This window comes from Phoenix dactylifera, unplaced genomic scaffold (genome assembly GCF_009389715.1).
Source record: "Phoenix dactylifera cultivar Barhee BC4 unplaced genomic scaffold, palm_55x_up_171113_PBpolish2nd_filt_p 000207F, whole genome shotgun sequence".
Taxonomy (NCBI): domain Eukaryota; kingdom Viridiplantae; phylum Streptophyta; class Magnoliopsida; order Arecales; family Arecaceae; genus Phoenix; species Phoenix dactylifera.
In genome coordinates, this window is record NW_024067723.1 from 791,713 (window position 1) to 802,500 (window position 10,788).

Sequence of the window (10,788 nt, forward strand, 5' to 3'; positions counted from 1 at the left end):
GACGGTCACCCGCTTATCCTGGAGACCCGGAGTTTTGTTCAGGAGATGAGTTATTTTCAGGCAGCACATGTGTACCGAGAGGAGAACAGATCAGCTGACTGGGTTGCTTCCTACGTTGCCCGGCACTTCGTGAAGTTTCTTTGGACATCTGTTGCTGACATTCCCACTTTTCTATACTCTTTACTTTTCTTAGACTTGGCTGGATGTACTCAAGTTAGAGCTATATGAATTGCCGTTTTCAACAAAAAAAAAAAAAAAAAAACGAGCTGCATTAAGCTAGAGCTAACTCGAGCTTGGCTCTTTCCATTCACGACCGGCCTGGTTCAGAGTTTTGGTGAGGGCTTGAGAGTTGAGACCTCTTGAAATTTTTAACTATATCTTGAATTAATTACCCATATTTTATCTTTATGTTACAATCCAAATGAACTTTGTATATATACATTATATCCGTTTAGTAAGCAATAAAATAATTATTATATATGTTACGGGGGAACTTAGCCACTATGCCCCACGTGACCGGCACGCGCGCCCAGGAAGACTACGGCTGCCCCTTGATCTAGCAATCCGACCTCGGGTCGGATATCTTCGGCTCCGCAGCCCGACCCCGAGTCGGCTGCCCCTTGGTCCAGCAATCCGACCCCGGGTCGGATATCTTCGGCTCCGCAGCCCGACCCCGGGTCGGCTGCCCCTTGATCCAGCAATCCGACCTCGGGTCGGATATCTTCGGCTCCGCAGCCCGACCCCGAGTCGGGTGCCCCTTGATCCAGCAATCCGACCTCGGGTCGGATATCTTCGGCTCCGCAGCCCGACCCCGAGTCGGGTGCCCCTTGATCCAGCAATCCGACCCCAAGTCGGCAATCTCTTGACAACAACAGACTGTTCCCCTGAGGCACGCCGCGGCCCCCTGCTCCACTACTCCCTGCAACGGCCGTATCCGGCGCTGCCCCACGATCCCCTGTAACAGCCGTACAAAGCGGAGCTCCACTACGCCCTGCCATGGCCGTACCCGGCGCTGCCCCACGATGCCCTGTAACGACCATGTCAGTGGCAACCCCATCGTGCCACACGATGACCAATCCCCAAAAAAAACCCCCAGCCTGATATATATGCGGCTGGGGGGGAAAGGGAGGGTAAGCAAGATTTTCCAGAGTATTATCTTACCTGCTACCTCTTCTTCTCCTTCGATCTCCCCTAACTTGATCGTCGGAGGGCCCCCACTACCCCGGTGGTGGTGCGAGGCTTGCTTGCAGGTCTCCCGGCGGAAGGCGGAGCGCAACCGAAGTAATTCCAAGGGAACCCCATTCACACCGCTGTGCCAATCGTTCTCGGTTTGGAACCCCAGCAACAGTTGGCGCTAGAGGAAGGGCCCGGATCTCAGAGCGATCGTAATGGCACGGCGAGGTGGTCGTGGAGCTTCCAATGCCCCCGGTCGCGGGGCCTCTCGCGCCTCTGGCCGGGAGGCCGCTGCATCTCCAACACACTCTCAGCAACACTCCACCGCCCCACCGCCCATTCAGACGGTCGAAGCCGCCCAGTTCGACCAGCTAACCCAGCAGGTTCGCACCCTCGCGGAGGCGGTGCAGAATCTGCAGGGTGCGATGTCCCGGGCGCCGCAGCGGGCTCAGGAGCCGCCGCTGCCTGAGCGTTCGCCTGTCCTCCTCAACCCGCGCTCCTTCCTCTCCCATGGGGAGGAGCGCCGACGCGAGGAGGATTCTTGAGCACGCTCCATTCTGCCGGGACCTTCCCACCGGAGCTGCGCGGGGTACGAGAGGCGGGCCCGGGCGCGTTCCCAGACCCCCCAGTCCTCGAGGAACCCGCGCTCCAGTCGGTCCCCCTCTCGCCGCTCCTTGTCTCCCACCCACCGGTCGCGCTCCCCGGACCGGCGGGTGGACGATCTCCACCGACAACTCCAGGTCCTGAAGGGCCATTCCAAAGATCCCTTCGCCGACTTAGAGATCTCCTCCCAGCCGGCGCTTGCCTCGAGGATCCTGCGGACCCCGAATCCGCCGGGGTTCAAAATGCCGGCGATCGAGCCCTATGACGGGGCGGCGGACCCGCGGGATCACGTCGAGAGTTTCAGGACCCTTATGCCCCTCCACGGAGCATCAGATCCCCTTCTCTGCAAGGCTTTCCCGGCAACCCTCCGTGGCCCGGCGAGGGCGTGGTTCGCCGGGCTGGAGGCTGACTCAATCCGGTCCTTCGACCAGTTCACCCGCCTCTTCATCACTCATTTCGCCGTCAGTAGCCGGCGGCGACTGGTCTCCGACTCCCTCTTTGATGTCCGGCAAAACGAGGGGAAAGCCTGCGGGATTATCTTACCCGCTTCAACAGGGCTACGCTGGAGGTCCGGAACCTGAGTCAGGAGGTAGCTCTTTCAACCCTGAAGCGTGGCTTCCGGAAGGGCAGACTCACCTTCTCCCTGGACAAACGCCTGCCGCGGAGCTTCCCAGAGCTGTTGTCCCGGGCGAACCAGTATGCGGACGCCGAGGAGGCGGCCGCCCACCGGAGCAAGGAGGCCGTTGAGATCCCTCCAAAGCTTGGGAAGAAAAGGCGGAAAGAGGCACGCCAGAGGAGGAGCCCGACGCCCCAGCGTCGGCGCAGAAGCCCGTCGCCGGCGAAGAACCACGGCGCCCCACGCCCTCGTTCTCCGCCCCGACGTTTCAACCGGTACACCCCTCTCCTGACTCCCCGGGCCCAAATCCTTATGGAGATCAAGGGGCGGGAGGACCTCCCGGCCCCGAGACAGATGCGGAGGATACCTGGGAAGAGGCCCTCCCGGGCGTACTGTGAGTACCACCGAGACCACGGCCACGACACAGAGGACTGCTTCCAGCTTCGGGACGAGATCGAGGCTCTCATCCGTCGGGGGCGTCTCGGTCGATATGTGAGCGACCGACGTCCCCCCGCAGACCTGCGTCCGGCCGACCCGGCTCCTCCGGAGCCTCGGGAGCAGAATCGACCCGTTGCGGGCGTGATCCACACTATCACTGGGGGCTGCCCCCGGCCCGTGAGGAACGCAGGGGGCTCGACGGAGGCGTCAGGGGCGGCCGTCGCAAAGAGGCAGAGGGTCGGCAATGTAATCACCTTTTGTGATGAGGATGTAAAGGGGGTTCAGACCCCCCACGATGACGCCATGGTGATCTCCCTCACTATGGCAAACTATGATGTAAGGCGTGTTCTTGTGGATAGTGGAAGCTCAGCTGATATCTTGTTTTACGAGGCCTTCCAAAAGATGGACTTGTCCAGACAATTGTTGCACAAAATATCCACCCCCCTCATAGGATTCACCGGTGACGCTGTCCCGGCGGAAGGTGTCGTTGAGCTGCCTGTGACTGCGGGCGTCGCACCCGCAGAAGCCACGGTGCGACTCGGATTCTTGGTCGTCCGTGTTCCCTCGGCCTACAACGCTATCCTCGGACGACCCGGACTGAACGCCCTTCGCGCGGTGGTCTCTACGTACCACTTGCTCATGCGGTTCCCCACGGCGGTCGGGATCGGGGAGGTCCGAGGCGACCAACCGACCGCACGGCAATGTTTCCTAGCGACCCTCAAAGGGAAGAAGCCCACAGAAGCCCTAAGCGTCGAGTCCCTTGATGCCAGAGACGATGTGGCCTTGTGGCAGGGGGAGTCGGCCGAGGGTGTGGTCGAAGTTCCCCTCGAGGAAGGCCGCCGGGACCGGGTGGTCCGGGTCGGCGCCAATCTCGACCCGGGAGCTCGGGCCCGGTTGGTAGAATTCCTCCGAGCCAATGCCGATGTATTTGCCTGGTCGGCGGCCGATGTACCTGGGATCGACCCGGAGGTCATTTCTCACGCCCTCAACGTCGACCCGACCCACCGGCCAGTGAAGCAGAAGAAGAGACACTGTGCCCCGGATCGGATCCGGGTGGTCGACCAGGAGGTAGACAAACTCTTGGAGGCAGGATTCATAAGGGAGGTGAGTTACCCCGAGTGGCTGGCAAATGTTGTACTTGTCCGGAAGGCGAGCGAGAAGTGGAGGATGTGCGTCGACTATACCGACCTGAACAAGGCGTGCCCTAAGGATAGCTTCCCGCTTCCGCGGATAGACCAACTGGTCGACGCGACTTCCGGATATCAGCTGCTATCTTTCATGGACGCCTTCTCCGGTTACAACCAGATAATGATGGCCCCACAGGACGAGGAGAAAACTGCCTTTATAACGGACCGGGGGCTGTACTGCTACAAGGTAATGCCCTTCGGTCTGAAGAACGCTGGCGCCACTTACCAGCGCCTTGTCAACAAAATCTTCAAAGAGCAAATCGGCCGGAACATGGAGGTGTACGTGGACGATATGCTGGTGAAGAGCCGCCAGGCAGACCAGCACATCGTGGATCTGGAGGAGACTTTCACCACCTTGCGGAAGTTTCGCATGAAGCTGAACCCAGCGAAGTGCGCCTTTGGCGCTTCGGCCGGGAGGTTCCTCGGTTTCATTGTCAACCAGCGGGGTATCGAAGCCAACCCGGACAAAATCAAGGCTATCCAAGGTATGTCCCCTCCGACCAAAGTGAAGGAGGTTCAGGAGCTCGCTGGAAGGGTCGCCGCGCTCGGACGATTTGTGGCAAAATCGGCCGAATGCTGCCAACCATTCTTCAAGGTGTTAAAATGCCCGAAAGACTTCCTCTGGACGGCCGAATGTCAAGCAGCGTTCGACCAGCTCAAGGAATACCTGGCGTCTCCTCCCCTGCTATCCAAGCCGCAGAAAGGGGAGATGCTCTACTTCTATCTGGCGGTCTCCCCAACCGCGGTCAGTGCGGTGCTGGTTCGGGAAGAGGCAAAGCTCCAGAAGCCTGTGTACTACATCAGCCGGGTCCTACGGGACGCCGAGACGCGGTATACGAAGGCTGAAAAGATCGCCTTCGCGCTGCTGACCGCGACCAGGAGGCTCCGCCCCTATTTTCAGGCCCATTCTGTCACCCTCTTAACTGATCAACCGTTACGACAGATCCTCAGCAACCCCGAGAATGCGAGACGGCTGGTGAAGTGGGCAGTAGAACTCGGTGAGTTCGACATCCGCTACCAGCCTCGACCCGCCATCAAGGCCCAGGTGCTCGCGGACTTCCTCGCTGAGTGCACGGTGCAGGAGGCGGAACCTAGACCGCCGGAAACACCCAGCCTCGACCTCCCGACCTGGACGCTTCACATCGATGGGTCGTCGAACCCCGAGGGTGGAGGGGCCGGGCTGGTCCTTACCAGTCCTGATGGAGTGATAGCCGAGTATGCCTTGAGGTTTGGATTTCCAGTTACCAACAACGAGGCGGAATACGAGGCCCTAGTCGCGGGACTCAAACTCACCGGGGAGCTCGGCATCCGGCGTTTGAAGGTCTTCACCGACTCCCAGCTGGTGGTCGGGCAGGTCCGTGGGGAGTTCGAGGCCCGGAGCCCGACCATGCAGAACTACGTCCGGAAGGTGCAAGCACTCATTCCCGACCTCGGCAGTGTCGACATCCAGCAGGTCCCCAGAAGCGAAAATGCCAGGGCCGACAGGTTGTCCCGCTTGGTGGGCGCAGAGGCGCACAACTTGTCGAGGGCAATCTACCTGGAGACCCTGGATGCCCCGAGCATCGGCGAGGCTGGAGCGGTGATGGCGATTGATCCGGAGCCGTCTTGGATGGACCCGCTCGTCGCCTACCTCGCCGAAGGGATCCTCCCTGAAGACGAAGATCAAGCTCGGCGACTTGTCAAGAAGTCCGCCCACTACGTACTCTATGAAGGGAGGCTGTATCGGACCTCGTTTACTGCCCCCCTCTTAAGGTGCCTCCGCCCCTCGGAGGCGGCCTACGTCCTCGGCGAAGTCCACGAGGGCGTCTGCGGATCCCACTCGGGGGCTAGGTCCTTGGCGCACAAGATCATGAGGCAAGGCTATTATTGGCCTACCTTGTTGGAGGACTCAAAGGATTATGTACGGAAATGCGACGCCTGCCAGCGCCACGCCAACGTCCAGAGAGTCCCTTCTGTCCCCTTGGCACCAATTACCGCACCCTGGCCCTTCGCACAGTGGGGAATGGATATCCTCGGACCATTCCCCGTCGCTTCAGCCCAGCGAAAATTCTTGATTGTTGCAATCGACTACTTCACCAAGTGGGTGGAGGCAGAGCCGCTGGCCACTATCACGGAGGCGCAAGTCCGGAAGTTCGTGAAGAAAAACATCATTGTCCGATTTGGGGTACCCCGCGTCCTCATCTCGGATAATGGTCGACAGTTCGACAACAAGCATTTCCGTGACTTCTGCGAGGAGTTCGGGATCGAGCATCGGTTCACATCTGTGTCGCATCCCCAAACCAACGGTGAGGCCGAGGTGACAAACCGGACAATCCTCCAAGAAATTAAGGCGCGAATCGGTCGGACGGGACAAGCTTGGGTCGAAGAACTCGAGAACGTCCTTTGGGCGTATCGGACCACGCATCGGACCCCTACCGGGGAGACGCCTTTCAGCCTAACCTATGGCACGGAAGCGGTTGTCCCCGTGGAGCTCGGACTCCCCTTGCCCCGGGTGGCTGCGCACCGACCCGAGGCCAATTCGGAGCAACTCCGAGGGAACCTGGACCTCTTGGAAGAAGCGAGGGAAATGGCGCAGGTCCGGATGGCGATGTATCAGCGGAGGGTGGCCCGATATTATAACTCCAAGGTCCGACCAAAACTTTTCAGAATCGGAGATCTGGTGCTAAGGCGAGCCAAAGCATCTCAACCCGCGGAAGGTGGGAAGCTGGTGCCAAATTGGGAAGGCCCGTATAGGGTTCGCTGGGTAAACCGACCTGGCTCCTACCAGTTGGAGGCCCTAGATGGTCGAGAAATTCCAAGGAGCTGGAATTCCGCTAACCTGCGGGTATATTGCCAGTAGAAAGACAAAGCCAGAAAGACAGTTCAAAAAATGTATAGTCCTTTTCATCTCAATAATTCCTGGTTACAATGGCGTGTTCGTGTGATTACAAAGAATTCCCGGAGGGGAATTGGGGAGTAAAGAAAGTAAGGAAGAGGTGGGGACTCCGTGGAGCTGAAGATCCGGGATCCCGAACCCTCCATCCGAAGCAGCTGCAATCCCACCGGACGTGGGTGCTTCCCCCCGGAGGCGCCATCGACGCCTCACGCAAAAGACGAAGAGCCGGCGCGGACGAAGAAGTTCGCACTGCTTCTAGAGGAACGCCACATCCAAGGGATATTCCGGTCCTCCCCAGGAGAAGGGGAGGAAAGGAATACAAGGGAGAAGAGCGCGAGGAGGCGCGATCCCGGATGAAGCGTCTAGCGCAGAGCTCAATCGGGAGGTGGGACTGAAAAGAGGGGGGATGTGATCCCGGATGAAACGCCTAGAGCGGAGTTCCACCGGAGAGAATCTCCCTGTTGATCCCAGATGAAACGATTAGTTGGCGGAAGTTGCGAGGGGCGCGCCTCCCGTTCCTCCGGCGGGGGTTTCCCAGCCACGCGCCGGAGAGGAGGTCCACGATCCATGGCAACCTGAACAGCTCCGGCTTGGCAGGCTCCACCGCACCTGCGCTTATATTTATAGCCAAACTGTGGCCCCCTGGTCGTTCCGATGCGGGTGGCTCCAATAAATGCGGGCACATCGAATCAGGAGCCGTTCCGGCTCTCGAGGTTTATCCCCCCACGATCTCCTAAGCGTCGTTCTCCTTAATTGCATTCTTCGTGTAGGACACTCCGGGCGGCGTGTATCCCGCGGCCCACATATCTCCGCACGCGTCCAGGCCGCATCCGCCTCGAAGAACGCGCGTATCGCGGCCGCTTAACTGGCACTCCTCGCAAGCAGCAACTGGCCGGTCCGATTCTCCAGGTAACGCCTCAATTAGCACTTAATGGCCTTCTGGTGTTCCCCAGGCGACGCTTCGAGAGGAGGAGAAACACGATCGCAGCTAGCCACGGAGAAACCCCGTCGAGCGGCAAGTGATAGGGGCGCGACCAACGAGCGGAATTCCCCGAGGCTTGGCCCTCGGATGCCAGGCTAACCCGATGATCATCCCGGGAGCAGACTAGCCTGAAGCCCCGACCGGTCGCCTCGGCTTGCGCCAGCCTTGGCCGACCAACGAGCGGAATTCCCCGAGGCTCGGTCCTCGGATGCCAGGCTAACCCGATGACCATCCCGGGAGCAGACTAGCCTGAAGCCCCGACCGGTCGCCTCGGCTTGCGCCAGCCTTGGCCGACCAACGAGCGGAATTCTCCGAGGCTCGGCCCTCGGATGCCAGGCTAACCCGATGATCATCCCGGGAGCAGACTAGCCTGAAGCCCCGACCGGTCGCCTCGGCTTGCGCCAGCCTTGGCCGACCAACGAGCGGAATTCCCCGAGGCTCGGTCCTCGGATGCCAGGCTAACCCGATGACCATCCCGGGAGCAGACTAGCCTGAAGCCCCGACCGGTCGCCTCGGCTTGCGCCAGCCTTGGCCGACCAACGAGCGGAATTCCCCGAGGCTCGGTCCTCGGATGCCAGGCTAACCCGATGATCATCCCGGGAGCAGACTAGCCTGAAGCCCCGACCGGTCGCCTCGGCTTGCGCCAGCCTTGGCCGACCAACGAGCGGAATTTCCTGAGGCCTAACCCTCGGACGAATTTCCTGAGGCCTAGTGCCGGAAGAATTTCCTGAGGCCTAACCCTCGGATGCCTGGCCTAGCGCCGGAAGAATTTCCTGAGGCCTAACCCTCGGATGCCTGGCCTAGCGCCGGAAGAATTTCCTGAGGCCTAACCCTCGGATGCCTGGCCTAGCGCCGGAAGAATTTCCTGAGGCCTAACCCTCGGATGCCTGACCTAGCGCCGGAAGAATTTCCTGAGGCCTAACTCTCGGATGCCTGGCCTAGCGCCGGAAGAATTTCCTGAGGCCTAACCCTCGGATGCCCGGCCTAGCGCCGGAAGAATTTTCTGAGGCCTAACCCTCGGATGCCTGGCCTAGCGCCGGAAGAATTTCCTGAGGCCTAACCCTCGGATGCCTGGCCTAGCGCCGGAAGAATTTCCTGAGGCCTAACCCTCGGATGCCTGGCCTAGCGCCGGAAGAACTTCAAGAGTCAAGAGTCGGCGAGGCGCTACCAGGAGTTAAAAAGAGGAAGGACGAAAGTGAAATGAGGAAACACTTTGTTTGCATTAACTTTCGTTGCATCAGGGTCGAGACCCATACAACGTGGCAAAACGCCAACATACAAAGAAAAGAACAAAGAAAAGTACAGAGAGTCAGCTTGGAGGAACCCCTGGGTCGGGAACGGCGAGCGCGTCCGCGAAGGGTAGGGAGACGGTTGGAGAATCGGTAGGCAATGGCATCGGAGGGGAGTCGAGGAGGGAGACCCCACTCAGGTCAATTTCGGGGTATTTAGCGGACACCCTTGCCAGGCCTTCATCGAAGCCTAAGGCAAAGGAGTCGGACCCCGCGTCCGACATGTCACGGATGAACTCGGCGGACTGACGATAGGCCTGTACCGCCTGACGCTCGATTTCCGCGCTCTTCTCGGCCAGCGCCGCCTCCGCTCGCTCCGTAATCTGAGCTTTCGCTTCCATGACCTTCGCCACAATCCGGTCGTCCGCCTCGGAGGAGACCCTCAGCAGATCGGCCCGAGCCTCCATGTGCTTCGCCTCGGCAGCGACGCGAGCAGCCTCAGCCTCCTCCAGGCGCGAATGAAGCTCCTGGTTGCTCGCACGAGTCCCCTCAAAGGCCGACTCCAATTCGGCCTGCTTGGCTTCAAGAGATCGGGTTCGGTTGCGGGCGTTGTCGGCCGACTGCTGGGCCTTCTCCCACCTCTCCCGGAAGTCGGCAGCCTTCCGGGACTGCTTTTCGGCCCGCTCCTCCGCCTTCCTGATCTCGCTTTCGAGACCCGAGGCAACCTTGAGTTGCTCCTGAGCCTCCAACAGTTGCCTCTCGAGGGCGGCGAAGCCGAGTGCCCGCTCTTCGGCCACCTGGAGCCTCGTCTCGAGGTCCCTGGTCGTCCTCCCCGCCGCAGCCCGGCCTCCCTCCTCTACAGCTTTCAATCGGCTCTCGGCCCTCGCCAGAAGCCTCGCCTGTTCCTCGTGGCTCTCCTCCAGGCGGATCATGTATTGGGCGAGCTAAGAGGTAGGAAAAATGAGAGCGTCAGACGGGGATCAATAGAGCCTATAAATGACGAAAGCGACCAAAAGAACACTCACCGACATGAGACAGACGCAGCTGGCAGCTCCAACTTCAGGGATACCCATCTGCCGGACCTGCCTACGGTCCCCCTCCAGCAGCACCGTCTCGACGAGGTTTCGGGCGCCGGCGAAAGTGAAGGCCGACCCCGACTTCGCCCCGGAGCCGGATGGTGGTTCTGCAGCCTTACCCTTACCCATCGCTTGGGGGAGAGTCATGCCGACCGTGCTCGGGGCGGGGGCCGCGCCAGAAATCGACAGGGTCCCGCTCGGCCGGGGCCTCGGCGCGCCCCTCCTTCCCGTATCATCCGAAGCCGACCGAGTCGAAGGCCGGGCTGGGGACCGACCGCGTCCGACCCGGCCGTCTCGGGCGCGCCCGGATGACACCTCCAGAAAAACGGTAGTCTCATCACCGGAGGGCTGATGCGGCGTCAACTGTCGGTCCGAGCCCGTGGCGTCCCCCTGATCGGTGGGCCCGGACCCGTCTGTCGACGTCGGAGTCGCCTGCTGGCGGGGCTTCTTCGCCGGTGGGACCCCGCTCGGAGGAGTCCGTTTCTTCCTCCGGACCGCTTCCAGTAGGGACGCCCTACTAACAGCCATTGCCTTGTCCGACTGCATGACGTCGTCGATTTCTGCAAAAAGGACGAGATGGTTAGAAACCGAGAAACTGATGGAAAGAAG